At 45.9% G+C, this 17,735-nt stretch overlaps 1 protein-coding gene across 6 annotated transcripts in view; it reads right to left on the reverse strand.

The window, feature by feature from the left end:
* The window catches only part of corn (microtubule-binding protein cornetto), a 313,717-nt gene that overhangs the window by 203,811 nt on the left and 92,171 nt on the right, over nt 1-17,735 (reverse strand). For 3 of the 6 annotated variants that reach the window (XM_071664553.1, XM_071664556.1, XM_071664547.1), the window contains exon 1: nt 1,429-1,656. The exons of 2 other annotated variants lie outside the window; for them this stretch is intronic. The gene's annotated coding sequence lies outside the window, so the exon portion shown is untranslated. Of the gene's footprint in view, nt 1-1,428; nt 1,657-4,522; nt 4,610-17,735 lie in introns of those variants that run through there. One more of the 6 variants, XM_071664550.1, reaches the window with a different exon arrangement.

Below are 17,735 nucleotides of genomic sequence, written 5' to 3' on the forward strand. Positions count from 1 at the left end.
CATTCATCTCACTTTCTCTCCATCAAGCTATTTGATCGTCCCTAATCATCCAAACCTTCACATGTTCTATATTCATCTTTCACCTTTAGCCTCACCTCCCTCCCTCCCACCCTCAGATCTTTCTTACTCCCTCCCTCCCTCCTGGAACCCGTCCTGATCGATCTTTCTGTATCAACCCGCATCGCATACTTTCTACTGCTCGCGCGGAAGCAGCACCGTCGCCTTAACACTCCTCTCCTTGACTACGTCGGTGAACGATAAAGACACCTTGAATCAGCTGTTGACCCAATGTATTTGCGCACTACTAATTACCACCGCTGCTCGACTTGGAACATTATTTACCACCAGTTAGTTCCACACACACACACACTCCACCACCTGTCTACAACAACAATGGCCCAAGATAACATTTGCACCCAATCAATACATCCAGAGCTTTTCTCTCCGTATACAGTCAGATGCGTTTTTCTGTCCCCTCTTAAGGCAACGCACTGGTCTACCTATCCTCCCCACCCATCCCCACTATCCGCCGTCCTACCACTCCTATTCCTTCAAAACATCTATTGTAACTACCATAACCTCTCCTTACGCCCTGGGGGCGGCGCGGCGCGTCCCACGAACATACACGAATTGCCTGCCGTCTCGTGTCCTCCCCCCATCATATTGATCTGCACCGTCGCCACCCTCCAACATACTGTCTCTCTTCGCCCATCTCCAGCTGGTGTGACACTGACCTCCATCACTGCGCTCGTCACCATACGTCCACCGACATACACACACACACCCATGTGTTCCCCTACCCTAATACCTAATCGCCATTCACCTAACATATCCCAGGCTGGTATGCTCCCATCCCATCCCAGACAAGAGCTATCATGGGATGATCCCTTAGTAGTAGTCTCCCTATCCCACCTAGTGTGATCCCCTATCCCGCACGGTTAGCTAACGTGCCACTACTCACTATCCCGCCCACGTCCACCAACATGCGCTACCGGCTGTCTATCCCACTAACTCCCCTTCCATGTGGCTTGACCCCCCTCCCACAAGTAATTAAGCGTTTAAACAGATTCTTTAATTACCACTATAATAAGAACATGGGGCGGGCGGGCACGACCCGCAGCTAAGTCCTGGGCCCCCGCGTTCAATACTGTTAATCAAACCACCAACGATGCCCCAGGCAGTCTCTTCTTCTCCATGACGCTACATTACAGCCATCAACAACCTTAGCAGTAATGCCAAGCAAAAGATTCTCTTGCCTGCCTTCGTGTTCATGTCTTCCCTTCACGTAACACCACCCCCCCCCCTCTCCCCCCCCAACATCCCCCAACACGCCAAAGGCCCACTCACGTAAGTTATTCATTATAATGAAGGTTAAATTATTCTGTCGATTTAAATACGGTTTAATAATCAAGCAAGAAAGTCACTTACCTATTTGCTTAAGTCCCGACACTAACGAGAGCGTTGGCTTAATTGATGTAATTAACTTCACTCGCGAAATAAGTCCGTATATCACAGTCTTCGGCAGGCTATCTATATGTATATTCACACTTATATAGAGAACACAGATTAAAAGCAGTGTTTACTGTAACCCCACGTCCGTCGCCAAGCCGCAGTTCACAGATCAGAGTCTGGCCGACAACTGAGCGTGTGGTGTCTGCGGCCGAGTGCGTCAGCTGGCCAAAGCACGTGGTGACCGAGGAGGGGGGGTGTAAATCTCACGCGCATGGGGGGTACATCTGCCACGCCGGGACAATAATGGTAACTGTCACTGTAGTTTCCGCCTCCGCTTTACGTTATACCTCTCTTTAATCATTTTCCTAATTATCGAATCTTCGAAACTCAATTACTTTCCTCTTTTAAGGAATGAATATATATGTGATTATAGAATACTGTTGTCTATATCCATTCACTTAGGCTAGAATGGGTTATTTATTTCCAAGACTTACGATTTTACATGTAAGCAACAAATAAAATATATTTTGAAGGTGTTTAAGCGACGGCGCACGCGCACTCACGCCATCAATCATCACAGATCCACAAACAATACGAGAGTGAATGAGGATGAAGAGGGAAAGTAATATTGGGCGGTCACCAGCTCTTACAACTCGGTAATTAACATAGCGTTTATTATTGCTACATTATTATGACAATTATCGTTACAAGAATAAAATTCAAGGTTGAATATCGATACTTAGTTAAAAATGCTGACTGTATCGCTACATTATTAATCGACTGTGTTGATCACCGCTACAATTATCAAACACCCGTGATGATTACTGCTACATTATCAAAAGACTGCGCTGATTACAGCTGCATTATAGACTTGATTATCGCTACCTTTATAAAAGACTGAGTAGAAGATTACCGTACAAGACTTGATTACCGCTACATACATAAACGACTTTGCTTATTGTCGCTCATTATGAAGTGGTGTAGCGCACGCACCCTGGGCTACGGTCTTTCTGCATCACCCTGTAATGTCGCCAGCAGCGAGAAGTGTTTCACAAGCGTCGTGCGGAGAATGACACACACACACACACACACACACACACACATCTGTTACATCTGGCGGGTCTGGCTATGCAAACCTAGTCACCAATCACATCCCCACATCGCCAGTACCGTACATCTGATACGTCCTGCTCCACAGCCCGAGAGGAACACGGTATAAACGAAAACGACGAATGAATGGGAATGCAGCTGGCCCGTCCGCCGGCCTCGCTCCATGTACGGGCGGGTTAGCCAGCCGGCTCCTGATGACCTGTTCCACTATCACCCACAGCGGTGACCCCCGCCTCTCAACTTCACCACTACCACACACACACACACACGCTGTGTTATTCTGCTTTCCCGAAAAAATTTCTAGAACTGCCCCAACGAGGCGTGACGCTTAACGTAGTGAGTTACGTAAACCTGATGTCGTAACCTTTGAAGAGACGTTGGTACGTTATATTGTGCGTCGTAATGCAAAATACGCAACCCGGGAACAATATACGGGGATAAATGTTTAATTCACACCGCACTGATAATTATGTTACTTACATAAAACACTTATCGCCTTAATGGGTACTCCGGCGACGTAAGGTCCGGTACTCCGGCTAAATATGATCCGACGCTAAATAGCCGGGGAACCGAGCGACGTATGCTATCTTGTACGAACTTTGAGTGGTATCATTATCACTATTATCATTATCATCATTATGATACGTTTTAATAGCTTGAATAATTCTTGAATGATAATTTGTTTATCTTATACTACTACTACTACTACTACTAATAATAATAATAATAATAATAATAATTATCATTATTATTATCATTATTATCACTTATTTTGGTGAGTTTAAATCGCTTGAGTAATCCCTGAATGATAATTTGTGACTCCAAACGTCACGCAGGAGCAATAATATAACCACTACCACTACATTCATTATTTATACCATCATGTACTGTACATCACCTAATTCTACCATCACACAGCGTCAATTATAAACTCTGACATGGCCAGTTCTTTATATTCTAACCCCAGTTGGTATGCATTACAGGGACGTAACAGACCAAGCTTTGTTCCCAAATAACAAAACTCATGCTGCAGATACAACTTTCACAATTTTTTTTTTCCCCCACCTCATCCTTTACCACCATTCCAATTTCCCGCTTGGCCAGTCCACCGAATTCGTTTCCTGTGTGTTTGTGTGTGTGGGTGTGTGTGGCGACCAACGGCTTGCCAAGTTTCGTCGCCAGAACCTGGGTTCGTCTCCTCCTCACCAAGCCCCGAGCCTGCCTTACATCATTACCAGCCAAGGAGTGGACGATGTGATCCAGCGGGTGACGACACGTCGGTTCTGGAGTGGAAGTCGCTGCCTCGGACTCCAGATGACAGACCCGGTCTGTGCGCGTTTATAAATGGCGTTGTGGTGTTGCGCGCGGCCGCTAGGAGGCGGGCGGGCGAGCGGGGGGAACAGTAAACATTATGACCGCTACGATTCATCCTCCAGCCCAAAGCGTATCTTTAACTCGCTCACTAGCCTCCACCAGTACCTTTACTCAGCCATTACCCAGTGATTGTGCTGCTCAATCTTATCATCTACGCATAGTTACTTAAAACAAGGCACAAAATTCATCCCTGACAACAAAAACCATGATGTTTTCTGACCCACTCTGTCCCTCGATGTTTGGTGTAATCTGTGGTATACATTTTTCTTTTATCACAATCTCCGGTCCCGTCATGATGTGGATCAAGTCCACACAGCCTCCCTCACGCCTCCTTACCTTAAACAACGGCCGTCTCAGTTCTTAACAAAGCTGCTAAAAGTAATCACCACAATGAAACAATGAACTTCATCCATACATTCCACCCAAGTTCAAACACATGCACGGATCTATGCCCTATTAAAAAGCTATATAGCAAAACTGGATCAAGTTACTATTGATTTAGAGTAAAAAATTATTATATATATACGCGTCTGATCACACCTGGGCAACGTGAGAAGAGTGAGGAGAAGGGAAAAGAAATACTCACGCTAAAAACGGAGTCAGGGTTGCTGGAGTCTGCAAGGAAATTGGTTTAGTCCCCTCGGTACTTGCACGGGGCTGGGCCGGGCCTTACCTGCAATACAAAATACTCTCATTAACACGCATGACTCACCGGCTGGAGGCTGTGGAGTGCATCAACCAAGGCCATCCATTCGTGCCACCACACACACAGGCTGACCCCACTAGCACGAGCACACACACAGGCTGACCCACTAGCACGAGCACACACACAGGCTGACCTACACACACACACACACAGGCTGACCCTACACACACACACACACACACACACACACACACACACACACACACTCTACAGGGGGTAGCGTGGTGCACATGCACGTCCCTGCTGCTTGCTTGGTGAGGGATGGGTTTTATGAGTGGGGAGAGAGAGAGAGAGAGAGAGAGAGAGAGAGAGAGAGAGAGAGAGAGAGAGAGAGAGAGAGAGAGAGAGAGAGAGAGAGAGAGAGAGAGAGAGAGATAGTTACACATACACAGACCCAGGGAAGTTGGTCTGGCTTTGACTCTACTTACAAATAAGTGTAGTCCCCTAAAAAGCAGTAGAAGAAAAAGGCTAGCAAAGCAAAGGTCCTCTCTCTCTCCCCCACCATCCACTCCCTCCAGCATCACGCAGGACGGAAAAAGCAGTCGATCAAAGACACAACATACCATGCAGCATTTCTATCCCTGAAGGAGATGTTTACAGGGAAGTCATACATCAGAATGAGCATGAATACGTCAGGCACAGTTTGTTATGAGGACAATAGTAAGGATATACGTGAGCACCAGCCTCTCGACTTACCAAACCATCATTATTTCTGATGTTGAAGAATGATACCATAATTCTTACTCACTCTCTCAAAGCGGGTGACGTGGGTTAACCAATGTTGGCATGTTACCGCAACATGGCCAGGGAGAGATCAGTGGCTTGAGAAGGTAGTATGATGTACCACCGTGTTATAACAACTGATTAAATGAATTATTCATTACCGGAGAGTAACAAGTGATGATCGTGGCTAATTTTGAAGATATTAAAGGTGATACTTCGAACAACAGATCAAAGGTTCAGAAGGTAGCATGATATACCAATACGTTATGATGGCTGATTAAATAAATCATTCAATACCGGAGAGTGACAAGTGATGATCATGCCTAATTTGGAAGACATTAAAGGCGTTACTCTGAAAACCATTTTCTGGGAGCTTATTCTACGCATATGTAATTCTTTTGGTAAAGATATATTTCGTACAGTCCAGATCAACTCGGTGATCTCTAAGTTTTAGTCCATCTCCTCTCGTTGGTAATGCTGGCGCTACGGTCAAGAAATTTTCAATGTCAATGTTGTGAATTAAAACCTTTTAGTATTTTAAAACATTCTATTAATTTAACCCGCAGGCACCTCATGCTTAGGGAGAACGAGTTTAATGCTGTTACTCCCTCCTCATATGGTTTGTTACGCAAGGAGGGAATCAATTTAACTACTCTGCACTGCACTGCTTCCAATTAAGAATATCATTGCTTATGAAGGAGGTTCAAAACTGCACTGCATATTTGAGACGTAGCCGAGAGTTGGCTCCTTGTGTGCCCTCATCACTCGGTAGAACCATGCAATACTCGACAAGCTATGTCGTTACATGATTATTGGTGTGGCCGCTGGCAACTGAAAAGTGGGCCGTTTTGATAACTGTTTCTTTCCTTACACCTCTAGGCTTTGGAGCTCTTTTCCCTCCCATGTCTTTCCCAATAACTACGACCTGGCACATTTTACGAGACAGGTTTTTCACTTCCTCCAAAATTCGTAAATAATTTCCCTTGTCTCTTCCTTTTCCCTTCCATCAACCTAAATTCTAATCAAGGCCCGACCTTGAAGTAGCCTTTTATCCGAGATTGGAGCCTCCAGCATAAAAAAAAAGTAACCTGGATGATGTTTCTCAGTAAGTAACCTGAATGTTGTTCCCCAATAAGTAACCTAGGACCCAGGTGAGTATGGGAGTGATGCAACAGACTGCGTGTTGGAGGGAAGGACCAGGCTGAGTGTGGGAGGGACAGGACAGACTGCGTGTTGGAGGGAAGGACCAGGCTGAGTGTGGGAGAGGACAGGACAGACTGTGTGTTGCAGGGAAGGACCAGGCTGAGTGTGGGAGGGACAGAACAGACTGTGTGTTGGAGGGAAGGACCAGGTCGGGTGGGGGAAGCCAGCTGTGTGTGGGGTTGAGCGTAGATTCTGCGAGTCCCTGGGGAGGGTGAAGGAACACAAGGACCTGAAACGCACGTGACCTGTGGTGAGGGATGAGCTGTAGCAGACCACGAGTGGTCAAGGGAGGGAGGAGGGAGGGAGACAACTGGCATGCAGGAAGGGAGGCGCCTTCACCAAGTCGCCGTAGCCTGGAGGGAACATGGTCCTCAGCCCCGGGGGTCCGTCACGTGCTGAAGATGGGAAACATGTGTAGACGCCAGGCGTTTTTCGGCCTGGGGGCGGGTGAGCCAGTGGTCCTGTGGGCGGGTGTATCCACGGTGGGTGGGAGGGTGGGTGGGTGTACATGCACGGTGGGAGGGTGGGTGTATGTACAGTAGGGTGGTAGGGAGCGAGGGAACACCCACTACTAGCTTGGTAATGATTCAGGGGAGAGGTGAGCCAGGCACAGCCAGCGGGAGATACCATGACGCAGCCGAGGCGCACACACACACACACACACACACACAAAAACACACACACACACACACACACACACCACAGAGCGTCCTGTACACAACAACTCGAATATTACACAACACAAGATGCAATTTGCTAACTTCTATACTCAAAGAACCCCATGATTATATATATATATATATATATATATATATATATATATATATATATATATATATATATATATATATATGACACAACCAGGATGGTTGGGCGAACTTTCCCAGGCATGACCTCGCGGATGACCCTGGGTCACTTGATCATGGGACCTGAGTAGTAATTAGCAGATCGGTTGCGGGACGCACCACTAATCTTGGCCACCTGAGTTACGGTATGTGAGATCACAGGTATACGTGGGACAGGTCGAGGAATCCCTTGGGACCTCCCAGGTCACCATGCAGCTTACCTAAGCATACAAATTATCTATAATAGACGATACGAACACGCAGGTTCGTGATATCGAACGCACAGGTTCGTAACAGGATGTATATTTATGCATATGTTTATATGTTGATATGTATATGTGTGTATGGGCATTTATGTATATGTGTATATATATGTATGTATATATATATATATATATATATATATATATATATATATATATATATATATATATATATATATATATATATGTGTGTGTGTGTGTGTAACGATGGGCCGTTCTTCGTCCGTTTCTTGGAGCTTTCTCACTGATTCGGGAAATGGCAATCAAATATAACCGAATGAAATAATATAGCATCCTCTCCAATTTTTAGTCTTCGAAAAGGAGGAACAGAGAAGACTCATTCCTCTGTTCTTAACGCTACCTCACTGACGTAGGAAATAGCAAATATGTATGAAAAAAAGTGGCGGCGGGAATGGATGAAGGCAGCAAGTATGAATATGTACATGTGTATATATGTATATGTCTGTGTATGTATACGTTGAAATGTATAGGTATGTATATGTGCGTGTTTGGGCGTCTATGTATATGCATGTGTATGTGGGTGAGTTGGGCCATTCTTTTGTCTATTTCCTTGCGCTGCTTTGCTGGCGCGGGGGCAGCTAGAGTAAAATAAATAAAAATAATATATATATATATATATATATATATATATATATATATATATATATATATATATATATATATGTGTGTGTGTGTGTGTGTGTGTGTGTGTGTGTGTGTGTGTGTGTGTGTGTGCATTATCCCTGGGGATAGGGGAGAAAGAATACTTCCCACGTATTCCCTGCGTGTCGTAGAAGGCGACTGAATGGGGAGGGAGCGGGTGGCTGGAAATCCTCCCCTCTCGTTTTTTTTTTTTTTTTTTTTTTTAATTTTCCAAAAGAAGGAACAGAGAAGGGGGCCAGGTGAGGATATTCCCTCTAAGGCCCAGTCCTCTGTTCTTAACGCTACCTCGCAAACGCGGGAAATGGCGAATTGTATGAAAAAAATACGTATATATATATATATATATATTGAAGTATGAGACGGGGAGGGGCCATATAATCAGACGAAATGTATGGAATATAACTTCTTGCCTTGATGAAATGTACGCAAAATGTCATACTGGCCTACAGAAACGTAAAGAAAATGAGATCCTACACTGACGAAAACGTACATACAATGACCCACTGCTCTGACGAAAGGTGTGGGTGTGTGTCACATATGACGCGGGGCGTGGATCTTCCACTTGTATCTACCCGCAAGCATGAAACATCCAGACTCAGACGTGTGAGGAATGACGAGATAAACAGCATGGCGACACTAGAGACGACCAAGGCAAGGGAAGGACAGAGAAACGGAGGAGGGAGAGAGAGAGAGAGAGAGAGAGAGAGAGAGAGAGAGAGAGAGAGAGAGAGAGAGAGAGAGAGAGAGAGAGAGAGAGAGATGGAAGACATGGCAGGCTTTGGAACAGCAGCGAGAGCCGACGAATGCTGAACGAGGGGGTCGAGAAAGGAGACGTGGGGACGCGTCTGGCAGCCCACTGGGGTCGAGCATGGCGACACTAGAGCGAGGCGTATTAGGACCTGATTAATTCGATCACAGAAGCCCAGAAGGAGTAAGAGGGATGGAACGCGTCCTTCCATAACGGGTAGGAGGACACGCTCCTGTATCTGTGGGAGGAGGGACACGGTCTGTGCGAAGGCGTGTGGAGACAGGAGCGTGGAATGTGTGGATTGATTTGATTCTGTGGAATGTGTAAGGCGCCAGAACCTAGCGGTTATTCAGAGGTTTATGACAAAAAAAAAGACCAATAAAATACTTAAACTACATAAAGACAATTATAAGAAAAATATAACCAAAACTAAAATAATATTAAGGCAATTCGGTGAAAACAGTCAATAAAACAAAGTAAAGACAAATGAAACCGTACATATATATCAGTCAAACTCAAACTGTTTAAGAGAACTATATATTTTGTCTTCCCTTAAAGACAACTATATATTTTGTCTTCCCTTAAAAGATACATAAAAAGAATCATGTGAAAGATAGGGATACAATAGACTTCGTAAATTGAAAATCTTCGTCTATATATACACAGACAATGGATTCTAATGATAACATGGGTGGAGGGGTACCACTATGGCCCGGGGTAGGTGAAGGCAAGCACAGAGCGAACAATGGGTAACAATGCGTCCACAGACCACTGTTGTGCAGACGTGAGAAAGGAACGTGATATTTTTTTTTTTCCTTTTTTTAGATGCGTTTCCACACGGCTTACAACATGTGTCTATTCGTAGACAGGGTTATGAAGTGTCCCTATGTAGGAGTATTCCGTTACCAGGAGGTGTTCGATACCCCGTGGTTACCCCATATAGAAGTATTCCGTTACCAGGGGTTCGATACCCCGTGGTTACCCTATATAGGAGTATTCTGTTACCAGGAGGTGTTCGATACCCCGTGGTTACCCTATATAGGAGTATTCTGTTACCAGGAGGTGTTCGATACCCCGTGGTTACCCTATATAGGAGTATTCCGTTACCAGGAGGTGTTCGATACCCCGTGGTTACCCTATATAGGAGTATTCTGTTACCAGGAGGTGTTCGATATCCCGTGGTTACCCTATATAGGAGTATTCTGTTACCAGGAGGTGTTCGATACCCAGTGGTTACCCTATATAGGAGTATTCTGTTACCAGGAGGTGTTCGATACCCAGTGGTTACCCTATATAGGAGTATTCTGTTACCAGGAGGTGTTCGATACCCCGTGGTTACCCTATATAGGAGTATTCTGTTACCAGGAGGTGTTCGATACCCAGTGGTTACCCTATATAGGAGTATTCTGTTACCAGGAGGTGTTCGATACCCCGTGGTTACCCTATATAGGAGTATTCTGTTACCAGGAGGTGTTCGATACCCCGTGGTTACCCTATATAGGAGTATTCCGTTACCAGGTGGTGTTCGATACCCCGTGGTTACCCTATATAGGAGTATTCTGTTACCAGGAGGTGTTCGATACCCAGTGGTTACCCTATATAGGAGTATTCTGTTACCAGGAGGTGTTCGATACCCCGTGGTTACCCTATATAGGAGTATTCCGTTACCAGGTGGTGTTCGATACCCCGTGGTTACCCTATATAGGAGTATTCTGTTACCAGGAGGTGTTCGATACCCAGTGGTTACCCTATATAGGAGTATTCTGTTACCAGGAGGTGTTCGATACCCCGTGGTTACCCTATATAGGAGTATTCCGTTACCAGGTGGTGTTCGATACCCCGTGGTTACCCTATATAGGAGTATTCTGTTACCAGGAGGTGTTCGATACCCCGTGGTTACCCTATATAGGAGTATTCTGTTACCAGGAGGTGTTCGATACCCCGTGGTTACCCTATATAGGAGTATTCCCTTACCAGGAGGTGTTCGATACCCCGTGGTTACCCTATATAGGAGTATTCCCTTACCAGGAGGCGTTCGATACCCCGTGGTTACCCTATATAGGAGTATTCCGTTACCAGGAGGTGTTCGATACCCCGTGGTTACCCTATATAGGAGTATTCTGTTACCAGGAGGTGTTCAATACCCCGTGGTTACCCTATATAGGAGTATTCCGTTACCAGGAGGTGTTCGATACCCCGTGGTTACCCTATATAGGAGTATTCTGTTACCAGGAGGTGTTCGATACCCCGTGGTTATCCTATATAGGAGTATTCTGTTACCAGGAGGTGTTCGATACCCCGTGGTTACCCTATATAGGAGTATTCTGTTACCAGGAGGTGTTCGATACCCCGTGGTTACCCTATATAGGAGTATTCCGTTACCAGGAGGTGTTCGATACCCCGTGGTTACAGTTAGGAAGGACTGGGAACGAGCTGAGGGGGTCCGGAACGAGGCAGGCTGCACGTTGAGGTGTCATGGTAAACAGCGGGTTGAAACAAGAGGTCAAAGCTGATGGCTTTTGTGGTGTCTCAGCTGCGACGGCAAGACGACTCGTCAGCTCAAGCTTTGTGGAAGTGACCGAGCTTGTGCAGTTGTTATTATTGTTGTTTTTGTCTCTCTCTCCCCCCAAACCCCACACCCAAGACCCAATGACCTGTCCGGGGGGCGTCTCTGAGAGAGAGAGAGAGAGAGAGAGAGAGAGAGAGAGAGAGAGAGAGAGAGAGAGAGAGTCAGTCATTCAGCCAGATTCACGTGGGTTTTCAAGGACTATGAACAGGAGGTAGAGGAATGCCTATGATTAATGACGTCGTCCAGGAAACAGACCGTCTGTGGCAATCACACACAGGTCGTGGCAGGTCTTCACTCCAACACACGGAGGGAAGGTACATGAGACATCTACATACACATCTGTCTATCACTACTTCTATGGGCTGGATCGCGTTCACGAAGCCATAAACGTCTTCCACCACGGGGAACCATGTACCTTTTAGAGGCCGTGGTTGTGTGTGTGTGTGTGGCAAGTGTTCCCAAGTGTCCCTGAGGCAACGTTGCTACCTAGAGACAGTCCTCCTCACAGCAGACACAGGCTCGCTTCACACACCACCTCGCGCGACCATAGCACCCTATATTTGCCACTCTCTCATGAAACACATTCAGCAAACCTTCAAAATAATGCACGGGGATGATAATCACAGTCACAACATACATGTGGCAATGCTTTCTCTCGCAGTCTTCAGCCTTGTTAGATAACTCTCCTCTTGTTTTATACGTCGGAGGCTCCAGTCACGGAGGAAAGTCTACAACGAGAGCCGGGCCTTAAGTGTAATTTAGGGAGGTTAATGGGGAGAGAGAGAGAGAGAGAGAGAGAGAGAGAGAGAGAGAGAGAGAGAGAGAGAGAGAGAGAGAGAGAGAGAGAGAGAGAGACGCGGGAAAGTACTCACGAATTTTGGAAGGGGAAAATCTGTCTTTTAAAATGTGCCGCCAGGTCATACTTATTGGGAAAGACATGAAAGGGTAGAGAGTTCCAGAGCTTTGAAGTGTAGGGAATGAGTTATCAAAACGGCCCACTCTTGAGTTGCCGACGGCCACACAGTAATCATGCAACGCAGCAGCTTGCCCAGTATTGCGTGGTCTAGCTAGGGGTGGGGGCATACAAACAGCCAGCTCCCGGGAGCAAAAAACCAAAGTAATACCTATAGAACAGGGAAAGTGAACCAACACTGTGGCGTAGGACAAGGGAGGTCAAGTCTTGAATTCCTGCCTTCAACCATCCATTTCCAATCCACTGTGATGTTCCCTAAATCTCTGTTCTGCAGGTATAATTCCGGCTATTGCTCTCGTGATATGTCTTTCTCCGCGTGCTTCTGTGCGGCACGCGTCTACCTGCTGCTTCCTACTGTTTCTGTGCGGAGACCAGACCAACCACACGAGGACCAACCTGTTATGAGACCACCTCCTTTCCTCGATTCCTCATGGGTACGTAGATACACAGACCCCACAGACCCAACCTCACGGTTACGTGGATAAACAGACCACACAGACCCAACCTCATGGTTACATAGATACACAGACCCAGCCTCAATGGTTAGGTAGATACACAGACCCAACCTCATGGATATGTAGATACACAGACCCAAGGTCCAGACGAGGTGGTCTGGCCTTAAACATTACTTTGTTGAGGGATTCTTTTCCTCCTTGCGATCTTATCTCTTCACACATAACCTTCTAGTGTCTACGAGTCAGGTCTATATACAACTCAAGGAGATGATATTAAAATCTCTTGTGTTGGTATTCTAATGTTTTCATTTGTTCCCTTTGATAGCAGATGACCGCGCGAAGCTGGGGCATGTTTTTACGAGTGGCATGTCCGCTTAATATTATATACATAAGAAAATCAAAATGGCAACGGCGAGGACAAGATCATTGTTGCAACATGGACAAGGTCTGGGATACCGTACAGACCTTAAAATACGAGAGTAAAATACGGGGATTCGATCGCGTCTGCCACGACACATATTCGGTCGGTGGAGTTGGGGGAAAGGAAAAAGAAAACGGGAGGATACTACAGATACGAGAAGGAAACTACCCTAAAGAAGGTTGGAGATGCGAACCCTGGAGCTTACTATAGACTTTGGAAATACTATAAGCCATTTAATACTATCTGCCATGACCCTGTACAGCTCGCCTCCCTATCAGCCATGGATGACGACCTCCCCTCCCTAATTGGCACACAAAATGGAGGTTAAATTACACCCGAAATAATGGACTAATTCCAAGTTACATCAACTACGAAATACTTCCAGTCTGGCGTATCTACGCATGGCGGCGAGGCAAAGACGCACTGAAAACATATAAGCAGAGGGGCGTATCCGTGCACAGAGGCGAGGCAAACAGAGTCTAGTTAGAGGGTAATACGAGCAGGGGGTCGGTAATAATGATAATGACACAGAGCCAGAGCGTCAAGCACACACACACACACACCCACACACACACACACACACACACACACACACACACATGTGCCCAAGATGGCCTGCGGGGTGGGGCAGGGAGAGGCCTTATGACCTCTTCTCTCCCTGACTCTCGCATACACTCACTTATTTGTTTCCCTCACACACACACACACTCCCCTACCTGCCTTCCTTATCCACACTCCTCCATACCTGCCTCCCTTACACACTCCATACTTGCCTCCCTCACACACAATCCCCGTACCTCCCTCCCTCCCTCATACACACTCCCCTACCTCCCTCCCTCCCTCATACACACTCCCCTACCTGCCTCCCTCACACACTCCCTAACTGCCTGTCTGAAGTCACACTGTTACGCACATGACGACATGGTGACTGGAGTCGAGACCCTTAAACGTTCTGTAACGGGTGATGTAAATGGCGTCAGACAATACGACGCTACCTCGCTGACGCGGGAAACACTGATTAAGTTTAATAAATATAATTATCTATCTATCTATCTATCCACACATATATATATATATATATATATATATATATATATATATATATATATATATATATATATATATATATATATCAACCCGTGAGGTAGGAGACAGTATATCAAAACATGAATGGGTTCCTTTCTACACAACGGAGTCCGGCCGTTCGTTGTACAACATCCGGGTTCTTGGTCGTTGTGTCTCTGCGTGCTGACCTTGCACACCGTTAAATGTCTTTATGTACTGACTCTCGCACACACACACACACACACACACCTCGCTGAAGCATGGAGTAACGAAGCTGTTTACTATGGGGCGGGATAGCGCAAGAAATGGATGAAGGGAAACAAGTATGAATATGTACATGTGTATATATGTCTGTGTATGTGTGTGAATGCGTATGATTGTATATGTGTAAATGGTGATATATATATATATATATATATATATATATATATATATATATATATATATATATATATATATATATATATATATATATATATATATATTTTTACTTTGTCGCTGTCTCCCGCGTTTGCGAGGTAGCGCAAGGAAACAGACGAAAGAAATGGCCCAACCCACCCCCATACACATGTATATATATATATATATATATATATATATATATATATATATATATATATATATATATATTCCTATGAGTCCACGGGGAAATTGAAACACGATTAGTTCCCAAGTGCACTTTTGTGTAATAATCACATCATTAGGGGAGACACAAGAGAGAAATATAACAGTCAGTTGATATACAACGAAGAGACGTAGCTAGGACGCCATTTGGTAAACATGTGACTCAGGAATACACATATATATATACATTTTTTTTTTTCATACTATTCGCCATTTCCCGCATAAGCGAGGTAGCGTTAAGAACAGAGGACTGGGCCTTTGAGGGAATATCCTCATACGGCCCCCTTCTCTGTTCCTTCTTTTGGAAAATTTAAAAAAAAATGAGAGGGGAGGATTTCCAGCCCCCCGCTCCCTTCCCTTTTAGTCGCCTTCTACGACATGCAGAGAATACGTGGGAAGTATTCTTTCTCCCCTATATATATTTATCTATTTATTCATTTTGCTCCGTCGCCGTCTCCCGCGCCAGCGAGGTAGTGCAAGGAAACAGACGAAAGAATGGCCCAACCCACCCACATACACATGTATATACATACACGTCCACACACACCACATATACATACCTATACATCTCAACGTATACATATATATATACACACACAGACATATACATATATACCCATGTACATAATTCATACTGTCTGCCTTTATTCATTCCCATCGCCACCCCGCCACACATGGAATAACAACATCCTTCCCCCTCATGTGTGTGAGGTAGTGCTAGGAAAAGACAACAAAGGCCCTATTCGTTCACACTCAGTCTCTAGCTGTCATGTAATAATGCACCGAAACCACAGCTCCCTTTCCACATCCAGGCCCCACAGAACTTTCCATGGTTTGCTCCAAACGCTTCACATGCCCTGGTTCAATCCATTGACACCATGTCGACCCCAGTATACCACATCGTTCCAATTCATTCTATTCCTTGCACGCCTTTCACCCTCCTGCATGTTCAGGCCCCGATAACTCAAAATCTTTTTCACTCCATCTTTCCCCCTCCAATTTGGTCTCCCACTTCTCCTCGTTCCCTCCATCTTTGACACGTACATCCTCTTTGTTAATCCTCCTTACTCATCCTCACGAGTCCATATATATATATATATATATATATATATATATATATATATATATATATATATATATATATATATGAGTGTATATATGTGTGTGTGTGTGTGTGTGTACTATCTCCAAGGAAAACCCGTTACATCTTCACTCAGCAACCACAGAAAACGAGATCATCTTGCCAACTGGCGTCAAATATGACGCGTCGTGTGTCTCCCCCCCACCACGCCAGCCAGGTCGTCTTGTCCATCACCAGATCCTGCATGGGAATCAAGTCTCTATTGGCCGAGCCAGCACCAGCCTCACCCGGATGGTGGCGACGCCAGATATATCCATCAGGCTGGGGTGAGGTGAGGTGAGGTGAGGTGAGGTGAGGTAGGGGACGGACGACTGAACCCCGGTCGCTCCCTCCGCCTAGCGAGACAGAATATTAATTCCGGGTCAGGTTAGAAGGTGTGGAAGGGGGAGGGTGGCATCTACCCCCGCTGGAGAGAGGGATCGACAGAGAGAGAGAGAGAGAGAGAGAGAGAGAGAGAGAGAGAGAGAGAGAGAGAGAGAGAGAGAGAGAGAGAGAGAGAGAGAGAGAGGAGTCAGCTTTCTAGTTCAACTGCATTCGGTGGATAAACACTTGGTAATGGTATAAAAACGTGTGCTTAAGGGCCGTACCGCCGTGCATTGAAGGGCCGTACCGACATGCTTATGGGTCGCGCATACGCGTTTAGGGGTGGCACTACCGTACTCATGCGGTCACAAGTAAGAAGAGACGGTGAACATCCTTGGCACATCCTCCCCAACAACACCAACGAACCGTTCGCTCGTTCGAATCCCTGTCAGCTCTGAAGTTCAGTTCGAGTTTCACGAACGTACAATTGGCCGTGATTTGGTCAGCCCGACCACCAATCTCGCCCAGCTACCACAATGACTCTCCCCACACATAACCGAATCTCCTCACGTACGTATTTCACACCCACCTCATAGAAACGCAATTTCTCCTCCTCCTCCTCCTCCTTCTTTTGCTCGTCTTGCCATCAAATATTCCACATCTCACCAGGATAACTGTGGTAACCTCAGCACAACCAGTGCACCAACGCCAGATCACCAGGTCGGCGCGCCGGCAGCCGGGGACCCCACCACTGTGTACCTATCAGCCTGGCTGGTCTGGTACACCGTGCAGGCAGGCATTCGCCCGGTGCCATCATCAACTGCCGTCGCATCCCATGCCGTTTCTGGCGGCAGCTGGGAAGGTGTTGAAGAGTCTTGGTCCGCTGATGTTCAAGGTGTTCTCTCTCTCTCTCTCTCTCTCTCTCTCTCTCTCTCTCTCTCTCTCTCTCTCTCTCTCTCTCTTGGTACATATCGCACCTCTGGAATTCAGAGGTATATTCTGCAAAGTCTTCCACGCCTGTCTTGTCAGTTGGATGTTATTTCCGAGGGTAAGTTGAGAACAATATCTTCTAGGATTTTCCATGTGTAGATGATAGT

This window comes from Panulirus ornatus, chromosome 9 (assembly GCF_036320965.1).
Source record: "Panulirus ornatus isolate Po-2019 chromosome 9, ASM3632096v1, whole genome shotgun sequence".
In the NCBI taxonomy this organism is placed as follows: Eukaryota; Metazoa; Arthropoda; class Malacostraca; order Decapoda; family Palinuridae; genus Panulirus; species Panulirus ornatus.